Below are 26,029 nucleotides of genomic sequence, written 5' to 3' on the forward strand. Positions count from 1 at the left end.
CCCTCTGTTCCCAGCATATAGCACTGGGCTTGGCGGAGCATGTAATAGATATTCCATAAGCACCTTTAAACCAAGCCGAAGGTAAGGGTTTCAGGTGGGAGAAAGACATCTACCTGGGCTTGAGTTGTTGAACTGAGAGCCAATGAATTGAAGTCTTTCTTTCCAAAATGAGGGAACAAATATTAACTTTCGCAGATATTTTCCCCATGACCTCTCACCACTTTCTAGTCTGATAACAAAACAATTATGAAACCATACAAAAACCAACTATTTGTTGAATACCTACTCTGTTCAAGGCAAAGAAAAGCAGATGTAATTCCCTTTGGTCTCATTATATCATTCATTTTCCTCCCAGATTCCCTTGAGGTCATTTAAGAGCTCCCATTAAGCTGAGGGTGTGCTGGTCTGCCATCACTGGCATGGTCAGCTGACTGTATCAACTCAATAGTGATGAGGAGAAGAAGGCAATCAGGGTCCATGTCATTCAGTCTTCACCCAAGGAATCAGAGTAAAACACTAGTTGCTTTAAGTTGTCTAGACGAAACATGTACAAATTAATGATGGGACAACTGGTTCAGCTAAAAACTTATAATTAATGAATGATTAAGGCTCACACTTTTTAGGAACATGGAAAAATCATGAGCCATGCAGCATGCCCAGAAGCAATCTTCCAGTTATGTGGCTGTGCTTAAATGCAATGCTAATTTCTGACCGCCTGCCACTTTTAATAGCACTGAGATAAATGGCGATGAATTTATGAATGTTGATTCTACACCGCCCATTACACAAGCCTCCCCTGGGAAAGTGAACCATCCTGACAGCAACTCCTAATGAGTAGAAATTAAATGTTACTGTCGCTTGCCACCAGGAAGGGGAAAATGCCTGGGGGAGGGGAGTAAAGATGGATAATTTGGTGGTACATAAATAGTGAGTAGAGAGATATACATCTATTTTAAGATTTTGTGGCCTGAAGAACCACATTGCCTGTGCTCACAGCCAGGAGCCGTATCACACAGTAAATGATTCAGAAAGTCCACAGCCAGTGCCTGGAGAGGAGGCCTGCCTGCTTCCTGAAAGCTGCCTCCTTGGCTAATTTTGGAAAAGCAATGGATCACCCTGTAGTTCAGACAGAATTCCTGCTGTCTACCTCAGGTTTCTGACCAAGACCCTTAGTCAGGGTACATCAGGAGGAAATCAACACAATCCTGTCATTGTTTGTGTTATTTATAGCTTATTGTTTGAAAAAAAAATGGAAATAACTTAACTCCTTATGGCAAACTTAAAATCTCGTACATGAACTTGGCAGGCACTTTTATTGAAGCAAATTTAAAAAACAAGTTCAATATCTTGTACACTGTTCTAGAAAAGTGGCAAACCAGAAACCCGTCCTCTCTAGTATGTTTTTCCCTCTCTCTCCAGTGTCTTCTGTCATTCACCCAGAGTAATTTTGATGAAAGGATGTTGGCTTTCTTTTTCTAACTAATTACCAATTTCTCTGTGCAAAACCCAAGGAAGCAAAAAGCTCAAATATCTCCTGTCTGATGAATCTCTGAGTTTAGCCTGATCTCTCTAATGCTGAGATATTTACATAAAAGATTAGTGAGGCAGGACCAATAAACACAACAATGTGTAATCTATACAATGCCCTCAAGACAAGACACTTTTACCCCAAGCAACCAAAGCTACATTTTTTTTTTAAGATTTTTATTTATTTGACAGACAAATCACAAGTAGGCAGAGAGGCAGGCAGAGAGAGAGAGGAGGAGGAGGCACGCTCCCTGCTGAGCAGAGAGCCCGATGTGAGGCTCGATCCCAGGACCCTGGGATCATGACCTGAGCTGAAGGCAGAGGCTTTAACCACTGAGCCACCCAGGTGCCCCCAAAGCTACATTTTTGAAGGGTGAGGTGTTTTGTGTTTGTAAGTCATTTTTGAGGGGTGAGGTGTTTTGTGTTTGTAACTCAGATCTCAGCCCATAGACCCTCAAAAGTCTTATTTTGCAGGGTGTCTTCAACCAATCAAGGACATTGGTAAAGGTGATGAGAAAGGTGGATGGACTGGGAATTCTCCAAGAACTTTAAGTCTGTACTCACACATGTATTTTATTATGAAGGATAATTTCTGCAAACTTTGTAAGCTATCCAGGGTTGCCACCACATATGGTTTGGTACCATGGTGCTGCTCCATTACTTGCTATAGAATGGAAATGAGATCAAATTCCTTTGGGCCTGAAAATGTGTGTCCCACCTGAAATGGCTCTATAAATCTTCCAAGTAGGCACAGGTGTTCCTACCCCATTCTGACTCCACACACCACCTTGGAAAGAACAAGCAGGAAATATTCTGTCATACTTTGTATTTGCTGGTTTTGCCAAATGGTTATTTGCCTCTAGGGGGCATTTCCAAAGACTGGAAAAGAAAGTATTTCAGCTCTTATGGCTGTCAAACCAGATGGCTCCGAAATAGGAACAGAAAAGAAGAAGAAGAAAAAGGTCACTTTGATCAAGTCAGCTTTTATTGCCATGAACAGAAAAAGGTCAAAGTAGTTTCTGAATTGAATTGGGAGATGAGAAAGATTGACTTTTTAAAATTATTTATTGAAGAATTCTTATCTAGCTAATTTTCCTGGATAAACAGTATCTGGTCTTTGATCTAAAACAAATGCCATAAAAACAAGATAAATATTGGAACACTTAGGTGGCTCCGTGGGTTAAGCCTCTGCCTTCAGCTCAGGTCATGATAAAAGGGGCCTGGCATCAGGCTTCTTGCTCAGCAGGGAACGTGCTTCTCCCTCTGCCTTCTGTTCCCCCTGGTTGTGCTTTTTGTGTGTGTGTCTCTCTCTCTGACAAGTAAATAAATAAAATCTTTTTTTTTTTTTAAGTATTATTAGAATGGCACTCTCAATGCCATGGGTTAGCATTACAAAGGTCCTATCAGTTCATGGAATAATATAGGAAAGAATTAACCTTGATTGAGATGACTACCTACCATTTTTTTTTTTTTAAAGCCAGTGTCCATTTGAAAAGGAAGGAAGGTGTCACAGTACTCAGAAATTCACTATTGTATATTAACAGAGATATTATTTTTAACGAGCTCTTTAAAACTCTAGTATCAATATAATGATTTAGTGTTAAACCAACTTTATTATCTTCCAGGTTCTGTTGCCCAATCTGTTAGTTCTGTTGCATTGTCAGGCACTTTTAACATCTTACTTTGTTCTTCTCTAATACACTTTATATTTCCATACCGCCTTTTATCTCCCAGCATATTGCAAACATCAATTAACTAAGCTACCTAACATCCTTGTGTGGGTAGAGGAATCCTATTATCCTCATTTGGAAGCTGGAAAAAGCAGGTTCAGTGAGGTGAGGTGATGTGCCCAGTCAGTCAGTGGTGGAGGCAGAAATGGCCTCTAGTTTGTGATGCCTGGTTATCTGCTTTAACTAGTAGACCATGATCACTTCTTACCTCTAATCATCTCATGGTTGCCCATTTTATGGAACGAGGGCATCCATACTGAGGTCTACTTGAGGAACCAGTCAAATTCTTACCATATTCACTTCTGCTTTCCAAACAAACGAACAAAAATTTATTTCTGTTGAAAAGTTTCAAGAGCCCCTTTCAACATGTCAATCTAGGGGGTATAGCTCAGTGGTAGAGCATTTGACTGCAACATGTCAATCTTAACTCTGATCTCTCTGGATAACTCGGCACCTTAAAGGGATTTAGTGAGGACAAACTGGTTTTACTCACACCTATGAACATATGAAAGCAATGAGCTTTTACAAAGAAAGACAATGAAATGGACTTTTTGCTAATACACACACACACACACACACACACACACACAACCCCAAAACCAAAAAACTACCATTCCTTGAGTTCTTAAGCTAGGGCCTATGTGCATTTTCTCATTTATAGCTGACAACTCTATAGGGGAGGACTATTCTTGTTCCTACTTGAGAGATGAGAAAATTAAAGCACACAGAAAGGTTAAGATGAATTGTACAAGATCAGACAGCTAATAAGCAAGGGAGTCTGAACTTGAATTCAGGCATTCTGTCTCCGGAGTCCATGCTCTTGACGATTTCACTGTAATTATCCCACTGTCTGGGTGTGATGCCGCTTACTCTTCTCACCACATTAAAAACTGCACGTTCTCTCTGACCATACAGGAAATGTCCCCGGGCATTGCGCCTGTACTCTGTATCACACTGGCAGCCAAGGAATGTAAGAGTAGGTGACAGAAGCAAGGACCACATCCCAGCTGGGGTTGAGTAACTGAGACCACTAGAATTCACATACTCTGATTCAGAGCCTAGCTCTTCTCCTTCTACCCCTTTGTTCCAATGGCCAAGATAAGTAGCACTTTGACTGAGTGTTTATATCAAGTTTAGCACTCTATTCAGTGCTTTACATGCATGATCTTATTTACTCCTTCTCCAAACCCTAGAACCCAACACTGTTATTCTCATTCAAGTATGAGAAAACTGAGCTACAGAAATATTTTTTTAATATTTTATTCATTTATTTGACAGAGAGAGATCACAAGTAGGCAGAGAGAGAGGAGGAAGCAGGCTCCCTGCTGAGCAGAGAGCCCGATGCAAGGCTCTATCCCAGGACCCTGAAATCATGACCTGAGCAGAAGGCAGAGGCTTAACCCACCGAGCCACCCAGGTGAGCTACAGAAATATTAAGTAACTCTCCCAAAGGTAGCACTGCCAGATGCATTGATGGAGGCATTTGATCCAGGCAGTCTGAGTCCAGAGCCGAGTCGAATCTGTACAAAATTGCTTTTGCATCTTTTGATTCCTGGAAAGCATCCTACTACTTAAGACATGTATGCCAAGAGACTTTTTATAATATCATGGAAGAATTAAAGGTATTCTAGGCATTTTCAATTAGTAGCTAAAGCAAACACTGGGAGAAAAATAGCTTTTTAAGAAGCACTTGAGGGGGTTGTTGTTGTTTTGTTGTTGTGGCTTGTTTTTGTTTTTGCAACAAAAGATCATTGGGCTGCATTGTGTTTGCAGCTACAGAATGAAAGTGGCCATACAGAAATCCTCATAGTGCCTGTGAAGAAGGTAAAGGGAATTAGGTCATCTGAGCTGGCGTCTCAAGAACAATCCCAGGCAAGAAGCAGCTGATCTCCTGTATTTTCAAAATTGATTCCAAACTCTTTGTAGGTGGAACCTGGTCTCTGAAAGACAAGGGGGGGGGGGGGCGGTAAAAAAAAAAAAAAAAAAAGGAAGAGAAACTGATTAAAATTTATATATCTAAGATGTGTGGGTTCAGCCGATTAGCAGCTAAAGAGATGGCTTTTAAGGCCCCAGGGGAGGTTTGAGTTCATCCTTGGTTATCTTTTACTCCTGAATAGCTGTCTAAACTCCTGGGGAGCAGAAAAAAGGTGCCCTGCAAGACAAAGGCACAGGAGTTGCTCCTTTTCTCTATCAGATGGAAGAAAAGGAACTCTAGGAATCCTTTATAGTTAACTATTAAAATTGGTCTTTCCTTTTTGCTTTTTAAACTTCTTTAACCCCAGTCTCTAAGAGCAATCAAGCTTCCAAGAGCAATCAAAACTTCTCCCTAGGTGAGCTGGAAGCACCAAGGTGGCTCACCTTATTCTCTCCTGTTCTAAAGCCTGTCTCCAGAACAATGGCTTAAAAGAAAACTAGCTTGCATTCCTTTGCCAAAAGAGGATCTCAGGATGAGGTTATATTTTTAGCTTTGGTGTTGACCGCCAAATGTAAGGTATTCTTCAGGGTCTATGAAAGAGGGGTCAGAGTAAAGAGGATAAGACATGTCTAGGCAGCTTTATCCCTATCCAAAGACTATACCTCCTTCCAGATCCCTGCAGCTTAGCGAGGAATTATCTGGGACAACAAAGGGGATTTAGGGATAGGAGAAATAGATGTGGGCGACAGTAGACCTGAAAGGAAACAGAAATGTGTACAGGGGACTAGAGAAAAAGAGAGAGAGAGAGAGAGAGGGAATTTGGGGAATCATTTCAGAAGAATAACCAACATGGGAAAGGCAGGAGAAAGAGACAAGAAAAAAGAAATTAGTTGTCATTATTTTATTCAGCCAATTATCCAAAAAAGACCATAGTCCAGGAGATCTGCTAAGCAGCAGGGGTTCAAAGATGAGGGGGACAGAGCCCTAACCGGAAAGAATTCACAGTTTAGGTAGGAAGATAAACATGTAAATAAATAATGACTACATATCTGAAGGTTGTTTGCACTTTTTCCCTTCAAACGCAGCAGCCTTGATCCCCTGAAAGGACTTCTGCACTTCTGGTCTTTCTGTTTGAAATGTTCTCCACACTTATTTTTATGTGCCTGGCTGCTGACTATGATTTCTCGCCTCCAGCAGCATTGAACCAGCACACCCAGTCCTTTTCTACGTCAACCCACCGTATCCTCCAAAAGTCAGCTGTAATGTCCAAAATTATCTTAATTTCTCATCTTTGAACAGGTTTAGAATTTATCATTCTCCATTAGAACTTAAGCTCCTGGAGAAAAGAGACTTAGTGATAGGTCATTGAGGAACTTATAAATGTTTATTATTATTTGACTAACAGATGGACATAGTGTGAAAATGCTATAAAAGAGATAAGCATCGGATTCTGCAGATGCCTTCTCCAAAGAGGTGATGTTGTTGTTTTTGAGTATTTAAGGTGGAAGAGGGTGTTGTTCAACGAGGGGGCAAGGGGAGAAAGAGCATTCCAGGCCCAGAGCTCACGTAATGACAGTCACGAATGAGCTTTGCTCCTTCTGAGAACTGCATTCCGTTTCTCGTGTCTGGAGTACAGACGATGCTGGAAGAATGTGACATTACGAAAGAGTAGTTACAAGCTTGAGTTTTGAAGATAGACTATTTGAAAGGAAATCCTGGTTCTTCTCATAATTAGGTAGTGTTAGGCAAGTTATCAATCTTCTCTGTGCCTCAGTTCTCTTATCTGTAAAATGGGGATTCATTTGTTTTATGCTATGTCTACCTCATGGGATACTCAGGAGGATTAAGTCAGTTCTTATAGGTCAACTATTTGGAGGAAGGTAAATGCTCAGAAATGTGATAGGGAAAAAGTAACGATATCAGTATGCGAAGGCCCTACTTCATTCTAAACGCTTTAGGCAGATTAACTAATTTAATACATATATACTGATGAGGTACCTTGGTGGCTCAGTCTGTAAAGTGTCAGACTCTTGGTTTCGGCTCAGGTCATGACCTCGGGGTTGTGAGATCGAGCCCCGTGTCATACTCTGCCCTAGATGTGGAGCCCGTTTAAGATTCTCTCTCTCTTTGCCCCTCCCCACTTCTCTCTCTAAAAATAAGTAAGTAAAATACATATACATTTATGAGGAAGTTACTCTTATCACCGTCTTTCAGAGGAGGAAACTGAGAGACAGAGAGGTTCAGCAATTTGTCCAGCATCACACAGCAGTTAATAGAATGGCTGGGTCTAAATCTAAAAGGTCAGGCTTTTGAATCTTGCCTTTCACCATTACACTGTTCTACCTCTTTGAACATCTAATTCCCAGGGATGCCGTGAGGAAAGCTGAAACAAAGTATTTTAAGTGTCTCATCATGGGTCCTGGCATGTATTAGGCACTCAATACAGTATGCATTTTTTTAGTGTCTACAGAACAATAGAGCTATAATTAGGATAAGTCAAAACTTGGAAAATACAGTTACCTGGAGATTTACTGCAAGACCCAGTAGAACCTGGAGAAGAAAATTAAGGAGCATCTAAGCACTCAGTGCCTGATTGAATTACTGCCAGCCAGTTGAAAGGTGGAATAGCCAAAATCACTCGCTTGACCTTGATTTCTGATGGGAGTACCGGAGGCTCCTTGTACATCGGTCTTTGCCCAGCTGTACTTCTTAACTAATTAATTTTAAAAAGATCTAAGTCAATTAATTATAAAGTAATGGGTTGTCCCTTCTAGCTGCCAATTTATCTACATGGCAAACTGTAGCTAATTAGTTAGCTTACTCGATCTCGTTCAGGGAAACATACTCTTTGCCTCTTTCCATTAATTTCTGTACGTAAGTTCTGTGAATAACAAGTTACATGTTATTCTGTAATAAATTATGTACCTAATCCATCCACCATTAAAAAAAAAAAACGGAATGATAGAGGGAAAGCACCTCTCACTTACTGAATCAAAGTTAGTAAATAATCAAGCAAGCAAATCTGGCAGGACTTCCATAATGGCACATGATAAATGCCTTTAAAACGCTGTATAAAACTAACCCCAAATGGGGTGATTTGGTGCTATCAAGAGACTCTTGACCTTCAGGAAGATGGAATAAAAGCAGACTTAAAAGTAGAATTCCATTTATTTCATGTGACGCGCTGGATAAGCTGTAACACAGATATGACGCGATGCATTTCTCTTACAAAGAAGCTATTATTCATTCCCCTTTGTCCCTCTCTTCCTGTCTTTCCCTCTATCTTAGAAAAGGTGTCGGCTCCCTCCCTCAAAACTCTGAATTTCATTCCCTCCCACCTCTCCTGAGACTCTGCTGTGTAAACAGTTTCTTGTGTTTTTTTTTTTTCTTTTTTTGCATTATCAATTGTTGCCTCTCTTCACCCTTCCTCAGCTTACAAACATGCTTACATCCTTCTGCTCCTGAAAAAAGTTTCCCCAAGGCATATCTCTGGAAATTACTTTACCTCTCCTGACTTTACCCCCAGGGGAGTCTCAACTCCTGTGGCCACTTCCGAATCTGTATAAAGACTCCCTCAGAAGATAAGCTGCTATACTTTGCTTGGATGTAACACTTTGCTCATAATCCAAATAAAATCCTTTGCTTGGTTAAGTACCGCAAGAATGAGATGTTGGGGCTCTAAAATCAGAGTTGCAGGCTATAAAATCAGATGTTGCCACTCAGATCCTGGCTTCATCTTTTGTAACTGTGTGACCTAAGGCAGGTTACTTAATTTTTGAAACTTTGACTTTTTAAAATATAAAATGTAGAGGGGCACCTGGGTAGCTGTATCGGTTAGCACCAGGCTTGGGCTCAGGTCATGAACCTGGGGTCCTGGGATTGAGCTCCACGTTGGGATTGAGCTTTACCTGGGGTCCTGGGATTGAGCTTCCTGACTACCACTTCCCCAGCTTGTGTGCCTTCTCTCTCTGTCTGTCAAATAAATAAAATATTTAAAAAATATATAAAATGTAGATCATGTAATGTAACTATCTCATAAGTTGATGAAAGAAACAAATGAGGTGAAGCATATTGAGTACTTAGCACTATGTTCAGAACATAGCAAATACTTAAATATGCCTTTTACATGCCAATATAATACTGTCAGTGTGTATTTTTTTATTCATTCCTCTCCTGATAAGTACTATGAATTTCCTATGGGGAATAACTTTTCCAGTGCTCAGTCCAGGAGATCACCCTCTGCCCTTGTTAAAAAAGATGAAACATGTGACTCAGATCTGGCCAATCAGAGCACTGGATTCCCTTTCTGGGACTCTTACCCACACCTGGTTAATGGGAGCACTGAATCGTCTTTCTGGACATGTGACCCAGGCCTGACCAGTCAGAGCACTGAATTCTCTTCCTAGGTCATACGACCCAGCTTCTCCAATCATCATAATCCCACTACTATTGTCTCCTTGTTCAGTTTTTAAAAGGAACTTGCAGAGAGTTGTTTCTATCAGAAGGGATTCCCAGGTTAGGGCAGGGATTATCAGTAAGAAAAATTGTCTCTTTGGTTGGGTGGCTCAATCCCTTGAGCTGCTGCCTTTGACTCAGATCATGATCCCAAGGTCCTGGAATTCAGTTCTGAATAGGACTCCCTGCTCAGTAGGGAGCCTGCTTCTCCCTCTGCCTGCTGTTCCCCCTCCTTGTGCTCTCTCTCTCTCTAACAAATAAATAAACAAAATCTTTAAAAAAAAAAAAAAAAAGAAAGAAAAGAAAGAAAGACATTTTGTCTCTTTGCCACCCAAGAGAGCTTCTGGACCATCTTGCCATCATGTCAGTCTAGGAAGGAAGTGAAATCAACCCACAGAAAAGAGCACAACTAATTCAATAGACCTGACACTGAGGTACTAAGTCCCCCCAAGACTGATGCCAGCTCTGCCCATGTAATTTTCATTCCTTTATCAATAGATTTATTTCTAGTGTAAGCTACTTAGTATTTTTCTGCCACTTGCAACTGAAATTGGTATAAATGCTTATCATGTTTTAGTCAAGCTAGTCTGAAGGTGAGGCCCCCTCTTGCACATTATCTTGGGGCCTAATAGAGCTCAGAGGATGCTCAGTAAATAGGTGTTGCACAGAGGTGAAAATACCCTGTTGATGGTGCTAGAGGCATACACTGTGCGCCAAGCCCATTATCATGCTCGTCACTTAGGGGAAGCATGGAGTGCGTGACTGCACAGACTGATGTAAGGGTAGCCTAAAATGGTAGTGGTCAGTGGTAGAGCCACAGGAAAAGCTATTCCTTCCCTGGAAAGATTATAGCAATACAATGCAGGCCTACATCCAGAAGGAAAACAAAAACAAAAACGAAAACAAAAACCTCAATTAAACAACCTAAACTTACTTTCCATAACTTTACTACGGTCTGGAAAATTGTTTGCACTTGAAATGCCATCTCTTCCAACTACTATAAAAGGAAACAAATAGCCAGTTTAACAAAGTACTTAATCAAGGACACTAGACGACTGTGCCATTCATAATTTTCAGAGGAGGGACGCCTGGGTGGCTCAGTGGGTTAAAGCTTTTGCCTTTGGCTCAGGTCATGATCCCAGGGTCCTGGGACTGAGCCCCACATTGGGTTCTCTGCTCAGCAGGGAGCCTGCTTTCCTCCTCTCTCTCTCTCTCTCCTTCTCTGCCTACTTTTGATCTCTGTCTGTCAAATAAATAAATAAAATCTTTTAAAAAAAATAAAAACACCTTTAAAAAAAAATAATTTTTAGACGAGGTAATACTCTTGTGACAATGGAGAGTAGCATGCTTCCGGTTTTAAAAATACTTCTTCCGTGACTTCTTAAAAAGTATCTTTCAGGACTGATTATTTTCCCTAAAAGCAACATTTTCCCAAGTTTATAATGGGAACCAATGAAATGAAAGGAATAAATTTCACTTTTCAATCAACTTTTCAAATTTCACAGTTCTTGTGGAAATTGAGAGATACTTGTCAGGTGATCCTGTCTAGCTAAACTGTGCCTAAAAATAGTTTAACCATCCTATAGGTGGAAAAAAAAAAACAACAAAAACCTTCTATTTCCTCTACTGGACATCAAGATGAGAAGGGAAGGAGGCAGGCACACAGATAAGTAAAAAGAACAAAGGATTCAGAAAACATGTGGTTAGGTGAGGAATATGGGCCAGCTACGGGGAAGTGGAAAATGAGGGATATTAAACTATTTATGTGAATTGTTTGTGTGAATTGAAGGCATTCAAAGTGAATGTTAAAAAAAAAAAATGTTATTTTGATGCAGATGGCAATAGAAATACATTCCGAGAAAAAAACTCCCTGCACGCCATCAAAAACCCTGCAGGCATATTCCCATTCCTTCTGTTGCTTTGCAGTGCAGGCACACAACAAAAAGAACTGGAACCAGTTAGAATATCATGGACACTGGTACAACTGCCATGGAAGGGCCCTTCCCATGTTTGGCTCACGCTCTGGGCCTAAGAGGGTTTTTGTTCCCCAAAGGGCTACGGTCAAACAATCAGCCCGCCCCTCCAGGGTGAGAGAGGTTGTTGTCTTTTCAAATTGGCGTCTGCAGCTGCTGGGCTTTTGAGTGTTCCCTAGTTAGGGCCCCTCCTCTTTCTTGTACAAGCTGGCATCATTCTAATTATTTTTGTAAATTTCACCCTTCATTAGCTCCACCGTGCTGGGATACAAGGGGAAAAAAAAAAATCCGTAATTTGGGGATTCGTCAAACAGCTGTTGTTACTTACTTGCTGCCTTAAATGGCCCCAGTGTGCTGATTTGCTACATTGATAGAAGAAACTGGAATATCCCAGCCAGACGGCTTTTGATTTGTTTCACTTGGAGGTCAAGCCGCTAGGGAACATAGACATCCACCTGGAGAATGAGTCGATATTTGTTCTCTTCTTTGAAGGGTGTTCATTCATTCAACAAATATTATTGACTACTCTGTGAGAGAATTCTTATGATGCTCTACAACGACCATTTCATGGAGAAAACTTTGTTGTGAGGAAAAAAATTTTTTTTTCCTAGGATGAGTGAAAAAGGCTCAAAGCGGGTCCTTTTTAGGATACTGGTTTTCACTTATAATACAACTAATTACATACCCTCTCTCTCCTTTTTACTTTCAAAATCTCTCTTTCCCTTTCTCTCTTTCTGCTTTATTAAATTTTTTAAATTTCAATTTAATTTAATTAACATGCTCTTGTATTATTAGTTTCAGACGTCGAACTTCATGATCCGTCAGTCGCATATAACACCCAGTGCTCATCACATCATGTGCCCTCCTTACTGTCCATCACCCAGTTACCCCTCCCCTCTAGCAACGGTCAGTTTGTTTCCTAGTTAAGAATATCTTAAGGTTTGCCTCTTACTTTCACAATTTTAACAGGAGAGAGGGGCAAGCCAGTCTTCTGAACTGTACAGTTATAGAGTATTGGGTCCACTCTGCATATAGTGCAGGAAGTCACACATGAGCAAGGACAGAGGCTTGTGCGAAGTGTGAAATCAGCTATCTCTTCCTCAGTCCTCTACAGTTTTATGTCTAAGGTGAGTACCCAAGATCCCAACAGAGCCAACCTCCTCTCTCCCCCAACTGAGGGGCGGGAGAACTCTTCAGCCAAAACACCATCAAAAAATTAGTACCCGGGGCACCTGGGTGGCTCACTGAATTAAGCCTCTGCCTTCGGCTCAGGTCAAGATCTCAGGGTCCTGGGATTGAGCCCCACATAGGCTCTTTGCTTCCCCTTCTCTGCCTGCCTCTCTGCCTGCTTGTGATCTCTGTCTGTCAAATATATAAATAAAATCTTAAAAAAAAAATCAGTACCCTCTGCCTTTGCTTTAAAGAGTCTCTTTGGTCAATTTTTCATAGATAAATCTAAGATTTTTGTTAAAAAAGAAATAAAGTTCCTTTCTGATTTTTAAATACATATGAAAGTAGTATCTTCATATTATATGTCAGTTTTTAAAATATTACAAATTAGATTGATTTATAAAGGAAAAAATGGCATTAGGGAGCTTCCCAGGTAAGACTGACTCCCTGGGGCAAAAGATTTTCTCCAAACATCAAGTGATCATCCCTACAAAAGATGCTAAAAGGAGTATTCAACGAAGGAGCTAGAATTCTCTTCATTGGTGAGAAATTGGCAGCAGCTACTAGCTGGGAAAAAAAAAAAAAATTCTTGTACAGTTCCAGTCCCCAAAGGTCACTCTTGGCCACATTTTGTCTCTGAAGACAGAGAACTGAAATATTATTTGTTCTTGTGGATTATTTTTTGTTCCTTTATTGGAATTCAATAGAGTAAAAATAACTGCTACCCATTATCTGTTGCCTGTCGGCTCTACCTGGGCTGAGGTGGTGGGAAAGGACAGGAAGAGCTTTTACAGATGTTGAATAGAAGAAAGCCCTTTTTGGAATGTGTTTGCATGACTCATAAAGAACAGTTATTCTTAGCTTTCCTGTCACAAGAGATAAAGCTCTTTTGTCCTATAATACAGGCTCCTACTTAAAAGGAAAACCCAAGGTCCATTCAAAGCTAGAGCCCCGTAATAAGCTCCCGTAATAGTACCTGCCCTAAACCCCTGGAGTTACATTATATCACTCTTTACAAGCCTAGAATATAATGCAAAATTTTATTGTGCGTGGCGTTTTCATTTGTTAGAGTTGTACCACCTGGAACAATAGGAAATGCTTGATGTAGTAACAATAATTTTAATTCAGTTCTAAGAATCACCAGTTTAGCAGTACAACTCAATACAATTAAATATGCTATCCTATATAGAAAATCCATCACCTTTTTGGATCGCCTCTCTAGAATCGGATCTCGTAATCAAAGTTCAATCTAATATTGATCCTGTTTTGGATAAACCTGTCTTGATTTTCAGAACCAATGAACCAATAAATCAATAGTATTTGGAAGTAATTGACCAAAGGTTAGCACCACTCTTTGATGGATTAAATAGCAAGAGGTCAGGGGAGACTAAAAGGACTTTGTTCGAATTAAAACATATCTTATTTCCAGTATGCTTCTGGTTTTTGCACATTCTTAGATTTTTTTTTTTTCTTTTTGGAAAAAAGGACCACTGTACCAGCTCACTGATACACCATTTCCCCCTGATCCTTCTATCCTGTTTTTTATTCTTTCAACATTTATTAAACTTTTTTTTAACCCTTTGGGTCAAGCACTAGCTGGGCATCATAGACAAAGGAATAAAAATATTCTAGGAGCTCTCTACCTAGAAAGGAAGACAAATAAGGAGGATGTTATCATCGATGGTCATAAGAGCTATGAGTTTGGGAAGCTCACAGGACTGTGAGAAACTAAGAAAGATGCCCAGAGCTCCCCTTAGGTCATCATAAGCCTTTAGTAAAAGATTACCACTCTAATTCATAGAGAAGTAGGGCACCATACACATCTATCAGTTCCTCCTGGGGTCAGTGGAAAATAAGAGGGTGGTTCTTATGTGTGCTTCTTCATCTGATTAGAAAACTTCCTTGACTATTTTCCCTGGTCTGACTTTATCAGCTATCTTTGGAAGGACTTCTTTGAGCACCTGGTTCCCCCGTATGGATTGGGGAGTTTCCTCACCTGCTTGCAGTATCGCCTTGAACTTACTCCTGCAGTAACTTTATTTTTTTTTTTTTCTAAATTTAAATTCAATTAACCGGGCACGTGGGTGGCTCGGTGGTTTAAAGCCTCTGCCTTCAGCTCCAGTTATGGTCCCAGGGTCCTGGGATGGAGCCCTGCATCGGGCTCTCTGCTCCGCGGGGAGCCTGCTTCTCCTCTCTCTCTGCCTGCCTCTCGGCCTACTTGTGATCTCTGTCGGTCAAATAAAAAAATAAAATCTTAAAAAATAAATAAGCAAATAAATAAATAAATTCAATTAGCCAACATATAGTACGCCATTGGTTTTTGGTGTAGTGTTCAATGATTCATTAGTTGCATATAACACCCAGTGTTCATCATATCACATGCCCTCCTTAACACCCATCACCCAGTTACCCCATACCCCCACCCACCTCCCTTCCAGTAACCCTCAGTTTGTTTCCTAGAGTCAAGAGTTTTTCATGGTTTTTCTCCCTCTCTGATTTCTTTCAATTCAGTTTTCCCTCCCTTCCCCTATGATCCTCTGAGCTATTTCTTATATTCCACATATGAGTGAAACCATATCATTCTTTCTCTGCTTGACTTTTTCCACTTAGCATAATCCCCTCCAGTTCCATCCATGTCATTGTAAATGGTAAGTATGCATCCTTTCTGATGGCTGTCTAATATTCCAATGTATATATGGACCACATCTTCTTTACCCATTCATCTGTCAATGGATATCTCAGGTCGTTCCACAGTTTGGCTATTGTGACATTGCTGCTATGAACATTGGGGTGCAGGTGTCCCTTCTTTTCACTAAATCTGTATCTTTGGAGTAAACATGCAGTAGTACAATTGCTGGGTCATAAGATAGCTCTATTTTCAACTTCCTGAGGAAAATACTGTTTTCCAAAGTGGCTGCACCAGCTTCCTGCAGGACTTTGAATGAGAGTAAAATGGGGTATACTCAATGAATTTATTGCCTCAAAAATGGAATTTTGGGGGTGCCTGGGTGGCTCAGTTGGTTAAGCATATGCCTTCAGCTCAGATCATGATCCCAGGATCCTGGGATTAAGTCCTGCATCAGGCTTCTTGCTCAGCAGGGAGTCTGCTTCTCCTTCTGCCTGCTGCTCCCCCTGCTTGTGCTTGTATACTCTCTCTCTCTGTCAAATAAATAAAAGTAAAACCTTTAAAAAATAAAGTTTTATTTTAGATTACCTCTGGAGCCCCTATTCTTATTGATAATACTGAGATAGGAGGAAATTTGTCAATTGAAAATAATTCAAACTCTTTCGCTCAAAACATTTTTCTTTGTGAAAGTGATTTGTCAGTTCAAAGCTCAAATCCTACATGAGCGCTGTTCTGCCTTCTTTTAAGAAGAGTTTTCCTAGACTCCTTTTTCTCCTAGATGGCATACTAAAGTAGAAGTTTATTATGGTCAAAGTGTCAGGGCAGAGCTCTTGTCCCCATGTGGTCCTCTGGGTCTTCATCGGCCTGAAAGAAAAGTCTGTCATCTCGTTAGGTCAACATACTGGAGTCCCCTGAAGTGTGGCTAATTCTTCTGTATCATGCCTTCTTTGTCGTTGTTTCTTGATGGAATGCTGAGTGGTTACGAAATACTTACATACATGGAAGAAATGGAAAGAACTCCCATTTACCCACCACTCAATTTAATAAAAGGAACGATACCTTATTTTTGCCACTGTTGTCTTCCATTTGCCTTTCTTCTTACCCATTTTTTTTCCCTAGTCCGGGGGAGCATGATATTGAATTTTGTTTTATCATTGTCTTATTTTATTTACAGTTTTACCACATTTGCTGGTATCTCTAAAGTTGTTTTTTCATTAACATTACATTCCTGAATTCATACAAATTGTAGTGACTAATTTAGGATTTTTTTCTCAAATACATAGTGCTTTGTTACATGAAGGCATCAAAATGTGTTTATCATGTCTACTAGTAATGGGCATTTGTTTAGTTTCTAGGTTTGAATTTTTGTGGTTGTTTGCTTTATTTATTTATTTTTTTTTTTGCTTGGTTTTGTTTTTGGTATTTATAAATAGTAACTCCTAGTCAATATGTACAAACATTTTTCTAGAGTATATACCAAAGAGTAAAGTTGCTGTATTTTAGGGTACATACATATTCATCCTACTAGAAATTGTTAGTTTTTTTCCCAAATTTGTTATACCCGTTAATACTCCCACTATCAGTGCATAAATATCCTGGTTTTTCCATAGCTTCACCAATACTTGAGATAGCCAAACATTTTTTTCCTAGTTGGTTGACATGAACTTCTGTTTCATTATGGATTTAATTTTCATTTTCCACATTGCTAATGAGGCTGAATATTATTTCTTAAGTTACTGATCACTGAGAATTCCTCTCCTGTAAAGTCAATTATTTTCAAATCTTTTATCCATTTTTCATTTCTTTTGTATTATTTTTATGGGGTGGGTGGTGTGTAGGAATTCTTTTTGGTATACATCCGTTTTGCATTTTGTGTTCTGCAAATACATTTTCAAACCTATCATTTTTCTCTTTTGTGGTATTTTTCAATAAGCATAACTTCTAATTATAATATAGTAAACTTTGTGATTACTTTAGTAGGGATAAATTTAATATTTTATTTAATATATATTTCTTAAGACAAGAGTATCTTACATAGTCTTCTCAAAGTTTTATTGTTTTGACTTTTACATTTAAATCCTTAACTTGTCTAGAATTAAGTGAACTTGCCTAATCCATTTAATTCCTATTTGGAAGGAGATGATTTTTTGTAAGCTATGAGGTAAGATATCCAACTTTTTTTTCTATACCAAAAACCAGTTGTATAGCACTACTTAATAAATAACATTTTCTTTTTCTAGGATCTCTATACAATCCCTACTAAAACTCAGTGTTCTCTACTGTCAGGATATGTTTCTGGAAGCTTATTTTTCTATTTCAGTGGTTCGTTTGTCAATCTCTTCACCAATGTACACCATCTTAATTATTAAGGTGTTATCAATCTTGAAAACTGATAATGGATCTTCAATCATTGATCCTTTCCTTCAGGAGAATTATGGTATTCTCAGGATTTTCTTTCCAATATAAAATTTAAAACTAATTTTCTAACTTTTTACAAAAATATCCACTGAGATTTTGAAATTTATATAATATTGAGATTTTAAGTCATAAAAATGATAAATCTTTCTATGCAAATTTCTTTAATATCTTTCAGTAAAATCGTATTTTTTTCTATTATGGTCTGACACATCTTAAATTATACCTATGCCTAGATATTTAATATGTCTTGAGGATATTCTAAGTGGCATAGTAATATTACATTTTCTTCTTTCTTTTGCTTAAAAAAGTAAATTTTTATTTGATTTTATATCCAGAAACATTGCTAAACTCTATGTTGCAAGTAATATATTTTTTTCTTTCTTTGCAATTTTTGTACCTCTCATATATATCTCTCATTTCATTTCTTGTCTTATTGCCTTAGACGTGAAATTGAACAGCAGTGGTGCTAGAAGGCAGATTTGTCTTTCATTATCTGAAAAGGAGCATTTGTTGTTGTTGTTGTTGTTGTTTTAACTTTTTTATTTTTTATTAACACATAATGTGTTATTAGCCCCAGGGGTTCAGGTCTGTGAATCGCCAGGTTTACACACTTCACAACACTCATCATAGCACATACCTTCCCTGATGTCCATAACCCCACCACCCACCCTCTCCCTACACTCGTCCCCTGGCAACCCTCTGTTTGTTTTATGAGCTTAAGAGTCTCTTATGGTTTGTCTTCCTCTCGATCCCATCTTGTTTCATTTTTTCCTTCCCTTTCCCCCCAGAACCCCACTTTGCCTCTCAACTTCCTCATATCAGGGAGAGCATATGTTAATTGCCCTTCTCTGATTGACATATTTCGCTCAACATAATATCCTCTAGTTCCATCCATGTCATTGCAAATGGCAAGATTTCATTTCTTTTGATGGCTGCATGGTATTCCAGTGTGTGTGTGTGTGTGTGTGTATCACATCTTCTTTATCCATTCATCTGTTGATGCACATCTAGGTTCTTTCTGTAGTTTGGCTATTGTGGATATTGCTGCTATAAACATTTGGGTGCACGTGTCCCTTCGGATCACTACATTGTATCTTTAGGGTAAATACCCAGTAGTGCAATTGCTGGGTCATAGGGTAGCTCTATTTTCAACTTGTTGAGGAACCTCCATGCTGTTTTCCAGAGTGGCTGCACCAGCTTGCATTCCCACCAACAGTGTAGAAGCGTTCCCCTTCAAAAGGAGCATTTTTAATATTCTATTATAGAAATATTTTCTGAGTATTTTGTCTAGATCCTATTTACTTGGTTGAGTTCTTTTTTTATTTCTTACTAGGTGTTTTTATTAACCCATGTTCAGTTTCATCAAAGTCTTTTTATGACTCTATTGAGATAATAATATAATATTTTTAATTTAAACTTAAAACTACTATAACTGACTTACTAATTTTTAAAAAATTTTTAATGACTTGCTATGTTAAAGTTTGCATTGTGAGAATAAACCCAAATTATTCATGATATATTTACCTTTTAATATATTCCTAACTTTGTTTTACTAGTATTATGCACAGAATTTTTGAATTCATTTTCATGAATAAGATGGTTCTATATGATTTCTTTCTGTTACTGTTCTTCCCAGGTTTTGCTACCCAAGGTTAACTTAGCTTTTCTAGAATTATATGGGGAAGATACTTTCTCTTTTTCCATTTTGTATTATCTACAATTTTTTTGTGTGGAATCAAAGTCTTTGTTCCTTGAATGTTTGATAAAACTTGCATGTAAGACTATCTGGATTAGGTATTTTAACTTAGGGAAGGTTTTAATTACTAATTCCATTTCTTTATGGTGTTTACAATCTGTACAGATAGTTGTGATTAACCACATATTTCTTCAAGTTTATCTGCATTATCTAACATTTCCAATCAAATTGTTCCTATGACTCTCAGTTGTTTATAATCTTTGCTCCCTCTCTGGCTATTGCCTCCTTTTCCATTTCTGACGTCTCATTCTATTTGACCGAGCTTTCCAGAGGTTTCTCAGTTTTATAATTTTTTTAAATATTTGGTTTAGTTAATAATTTTTTGATGTTTGTTTTCTATTTAAAAATTTTTTTTCTTTGCAATTTTATGAGGGTGATTTATTCTGTGTTTTAAATCATTTAAGATGGGATTTTGTAGTAAATTTTGTTATTACTTGCAATATGAATGGCATCGTTCCCTACAAAAGGATTGTATTTCTTTGTGCACTGATTGTAGTTTAAACTCCGTAACTTGTGTGGAGAAATGAAATGTGAGCCGAAGGGACCGGGTGCCAGTTCTTTTACTCCCAATTCTGGGTGGAAGCTTTAAGAGCCATTGAGAACTGCTGGCACAGAAGCTGAGCTTCCAGTCATGGAAGACAGCAGGGCAGAGTCCATCCTGTTTAAAGCATGGAGCTGAACTATTCTGTGTAACATGAGGAAAAAATGAATTTTTGTTGGTATAAGCTCGAAGATTTTGAGTTTGTTTGTCCCTGTGTAGCAAAGTTGACTAAAACAGGTATTGGTATCTTAAGGTGACAAGCTCCTGTAACAACAACAAAAATCTATGTATTGATCTTGGGACCAAAGGACAAGTTATAAAGGAATAATCTCTGGATGATAGAAAAGTAGTGAGCCACAGTGTACAGTGGCAAAACATTTAGCAAACTGTCACCTGTAATAACGTAGCAGATAATCTACCAAACACATGAGTGACTTTGGGGAAAGAGGTTTCAAAATGGAATGTTACTAGTGTGAATTGGTTATTTTTCCCCCCAGAATTGTCAGGTGAACTCAGAAAAGCACTGGCCTCCTTTGCAAGCGGCGCGGGGGGGTGGGGGGAGCAACCAAGAATTAGAGGAATTACAAAGTTGAAAAACAGACCTGTTTCTAATTAGTAGAAGAGAAACAGAAATGCTTTGAGGAACAAAGACAACATTAAGGCTCAGATGAAGATACATGCCCAAAAAGGGGCATTGCTATTCATAACCTTTGTTAAAAACTCTGAATGTGAATGGTTTAAGGTGACCCCTAGAAAATCACATTAGTTGGAATAAAATGCCTTAGAAAAAAAAATACCCACTGTCTCCTTGAAGCCTCTTAGCTTAAGTTATTTGTAAAATCTAGAATGAACGCTGCATCTCAAAAGACCATCAGTATAGCTGTTTGCCCAGGCTGCTGATAGAAATCAACTAACTTTTTAAAAGCCCACATTTTTAAGAGATATTTTGCCAAAAGTTCCTACAGGCTTGATTAAAAGAGACTAACTATCAATCATGAAACAATTTTGGGTCCCCAAGCTTGGCAAGCTGTTCAGCCCCTAAAGATACATATTATTCAATGCCCTTATGACATGTGGTCTAGGAATATAATAGAAAAGAAGGCTCTTTCAGAGAAGCGATTTCAGCACCTAGGAGAACAATGGGCTGAGCAAAATATAGGCCTAATCAAGTAACATTTCTTTCCATTGGGAGTGTTGGCTGTAGCTGTCAGTCACTGTCCCGTGATTCTATATTTGAGGTAAGCGCATTTCATTTTAATAGATCTCCAGAGCTTCACCGAATAGGAAGACTATCATAAGACCCTAGGTTTTGAACGTTCGCTGGGATTGAATGAGATGCTCAGGATCTCTTCTTTAGAGGTGGTGATGAATATAGTTTAATTGCAAAAGGAAGGAAAACTGAATATTTTTGATCAAGATAGCAGGCAGTAGTAACACATCTTCCTTGTAATACATCGCAATCCATTGGCTTTTGGCTTGAGCATGGACTTGCTCTGTCAACGTTCCAGTTTTGAGTAAAAGCTTTGAGGTGCAAATGAGTTTCCACCAGCTCTCTGGTTCTTCATCTTTGCCATAAAAACAAGAACAGACTGTCTCCACAGAGGGTCTCTCAGCCTGGATACTGGAATGAGAAGATACACAGAGCAGAGCCACAGGCCAGATCAACACCAGGGCCAAGCAGTAGTTCACACCCAGCTACATGTAATGTGAGAAAGAAATACATTTCTATCATTGTAGAACATTGATATTCATGATTGTTTGTTACCATAGAAAAACTAAACTGAAATAGATGCTTAGTTCATTATTTTTCATAATTTCTTCTTTCCTAATTAAAGAAATTCAAGTTAAAACATTTTCTTTAAGTACGGCTATTAGTAATATTTTTAAAAGTAAATAGAAACAATTAAAATTAATTTAATGATATATTTTAACTTAACATATTCCAAATATTCTTTAAATATGTGATAGTCAACACAAAAATATTAATGACATTTTATGATCTTTTTGTTAATTCAGTGTGTATTTTACATTTACACTATGTTTCAATTCACATTAGCCATATTTCAAGTATTCACTAGTCACATATAGCTAATATCTAGCATACTGGACAGCTCAGATTGGATAATTGCAACGTAGGTGAATTGTTAAATGTTTATATTGCTTATAACACATGTAGGAAGGGAGAAAATATGGTAATCAAGAAAACAGTTTATGAAAGCTAAAGAGGTTTATACATTAAACACCTAAATAAACTTGAGAATAACAACAACAACCAAAGTAAAGGCTATATTTAAAATTCAAGTTCAGGTTCACAAATAAGCAGAGACCTCTTTAAGAAACTGATAAATTATTGTTTCTCCTATTTATATGAGATGACTTTTGTTTTTAATTTACGTCAATGTGTTTTAAATTGCCTTGTTTACAAGGTGGAGAGTTCTTAATATAATAAGGCATCACAATAGCAAGTGCAATGACTTTTTGGCCTTGCAGAGAGGAAATCCTATACTATAAGAGGCTGCATGACTTCAGGGTGGGGCCCTGTTATTCTGCAGAATAAGCCAGTCAGGTTAATCAAGGCCTAATTCAGAGCCAAAATGAAAATAATGACTGTTTGGGTTGAACTCCATGTCTTCTGAGAATGGGGCACACATTTGATCAAATCCTAAACTTTGTTAACTGAGCAACTGACATGTTCATTGCATTTTGCTATTCCCTGGGACTGGGAGTTTTATAGACCAGTTTGTCATCCACTACTAACCAAAATATTCCAGGATATTATCAGTTTGGTTTTTTTTGTTGTTGTTGTTTTTTTTAGGGAGAACTCTAGAATAAAACAAGTTTCTTTGCAGTGATGAGCATACCAGATTCAACGAATGCAGAATTATTGGAAAATACGTAGATAGGTAAACGCAAAGCAATTCTTTGATCTTTGTGCTATGAATTTTAAAGCAAAGTCAGAAAGTTAACAGAGGATATGAGAAAAGGCTGGAATGTATGACCAAGAGGTAGACCCAGCGAGATAGATTCATGTGAGCCATGTGACAAAGGAAGATTTAAGTTAAGATCGAGTTTTGAATCGATAGTCGAGCGTATCTTAAGATGCTATTTTATTCACATTCATTAATATTCAATTTATGAAACAAAACAAACAACACTGCCCAGCCTTTATCTAGGTATTTGGAAACACAACCTAAAAATCCATTTGCTAAACATCCTTCTGGGGCTAGCTTGTTCATCGATTCAAGAAGGACTTTTAGAGTTCAAAGTTTCCAATTTATTCTTGTTTTCTAATGAAAGTCATAGTCCGTGATAGAATCTTGGTATAACACCGCCAAATTCTCCCGCATCCTGAATGGAGCAGAGTGTGAGATAATCACCAGCTGGTTCTCACTGAGTCCTAATCGAATGCCAAAACACAAAGGTCATACGCTGAGTAGAGAGAAGATAAACATCATCACCCCATCCATGTAGTGACCTCCCAGGCTTCCATAACATATTAACAATGTTTGGATTATTGTCATTCAATACAAAAAAACCCTAAAAACAAAACACCAAACTTCGCACAGTACTTGGTGTCCTTCCAAGTTGCAGGCAGTATACAGTTTGCAAAGTGAGCCCAACCTTAAATGTACCCCCCAGCCCCTCTCACTAATTATTCATTAAGCTTATTTCCCAGCCGACTTCTCATTTCCATAACCTATTTTCCTCTTCACCTCTCTACCTCTCTGCTCTAGTTTTTAATTTTTTTTTCCTTTCTTACTTTCTAATGCAAAAGTACATTATGTCCCTAGATAGCACATTTTTTCTATTCAGGTTAATATTCTTAGACTAAAACATTTATCTATACCACCATTGGTCCCTGAAGCAATCCTGAAATGGCAGTCCATTTAAAGCAGAACTCCAGTCTAGATGCAAAGGCACGATCCCTCAGCTATAAAAGGGGTCCAAGTTTCATTGTATTTCCTATTCATGTTATTTATTTTAAAGGCTGTGGAGCCTCTCGCTTAGCTATTTTTAGAGTGTCAGAGAAGACGAAACCACAAAGGTCATCTCTTCCTTTACATTTTTGGTAAATTAAATGGTTGAGGAAGGTAACAGCCTTGGACAGGGGATCTTGTCCTCAGGTAGAAGCCTCCAGCTCAGTGTTGGCTGTTGGATCATGAAAACTATTCAACTTCTCTAAGCCTCTGTTTCCTCATATGTAAAATGGGAATAATAATGTACCCACATTAATGTTACTGCGAGCAACGATGAAATAATATACAGTTCCTCAGACATGAGGGGGACTCAAGAAATTACTTGTGTTATCTTACCATCAATATTATCATAATAATAATTAGTATTATCATAATGAGATCATCTACAGGGGGAGAAGAAATCTCCCTGGATTCCCTTCCATGTCCAGAATACAGATTGAAAAAGAATGACCAGAAGATGGGTGCTGTGACTGGGGGCTGGGGCCAGAGAGAGGGCTGTCCCAGTCTGAAAAGAAAACAAAATATGAATGCTTGATTCTTTCCCTTTGTTGACCACCTAGACACATTACATTTGATTGATCAATTTTTTAAGTCTATTTTAGTTGATAGGCTTCTCCATTTTAGTCTCTTGATATTTATTCTTTGGAAAAATTGAGTCATTTGGCCTTTAGAGTGGCCCTCTCTCTGGATTTTGCTAATTGTGCCCCTGTGGTATAGTTACTAGGTTCCCATGTTCTCCATCAGATTTAGACTTTTTTTTTTTTTATAAGACTTCTCTATAGGTGATGTTGAATTCTTCCATTGAGAGGTACAGAGATTTTCTTTTAATTTTATAAGCTTCCAGGGATGCTTATGTCTGGATCACCAACGGGGTGCAAAAGGCAGTGAAAAGATGCAACTGCAAAAAAAAAAAAAAAAAAAAAAAATGCTGCAATTCTATCATTCCTCCATTTATTTCCTAGAATATTTCTAAAAAGGGAAACATCTCCTCATCTACCACTTGGTTTCCCAGAGATACAAAATAGGAAAGGCACAGTAAATGCTTGATCCTTCCCTCCTCTCCTATTTTTTTAACCAGATCTAAAAATAATGAGCAGGTGTGCTAGCATTTTTGAGACCAATACATTTTGCTGATGGTTATTGACATATTTTTGTAGGTATTATTTATTAAGTATTATTAGGAGCCTGTTGATTTAAACAGATTTGGTATTAAAGTTATTGCAGTTTGCATCTTTATTAATGATCAAATCATTTCATCTTTTTTCTGGTAACATTGATTTACTGTAATGTATGGTTACTTGTACAGTAACTAAAAGAAAAAGACAAAATCAGTAAATATAAAGAAACTTTGAAAATAACAGAGTTTACATAGTTGTATGTATGAAACACTGCCCAAACAACTGTGTAACATGTTCTTTCCTAGTATTACTACGATTGTCCCATCTTTTGCCAGTGGGTCCTCTTTAAGTTGATTTGTGAAGCCTTTTAACATGACCTTCATAATGTCTGACAACTTCCTTGCTAATTAGAATGGTAAAATGTTTCAGACTCATGTGGCACATTTTATTTTGTTTCAAGCACTTTGCTTCATTTTTGTGGGAAATGGTATTTCAAGATAAAAGCCTGAGTGCAAGGGGCCTTGTTGTTCTTTGGCTAATTATGGTTTTTAGGCCTTTCCCTTAGACTAAGTAAAAGTTCTGTACCCAATACCATGATGGGGGTGAAGGGTGGGTTCTCCCACACATCTAACAAAAAACTTTTCAATTTGACTCAATTCTGATGTTTTTGATTTGACTCAATTCTGACACTGTCGACCCAGAGACGGCCTCAGATTCTACACAAGATTGTTCCTCAACAGAAATATTTCAGATGCCAGTCACAAGACTAGGTTGTCACCTGGGCTCCTGACTCACCTACTACAGAGTAGAGGTTCCAATAACA

The sequence above is a fragment of the Mustela lutreola genome, chromosome 8 (assembly GCF_030435805.1).
Source record: "Mustela lutreola isolate mMusLut2 chromosome 8, mMusLut2.pri, whole genome shotgun sequence".
NCBI classification, from domain to species: domain Eukaryota; kingdom Metazoa; phylum Chordata; class Mammalia; order Carnivora; family Mustelidae; genus Mustela; species Mustela lutreola.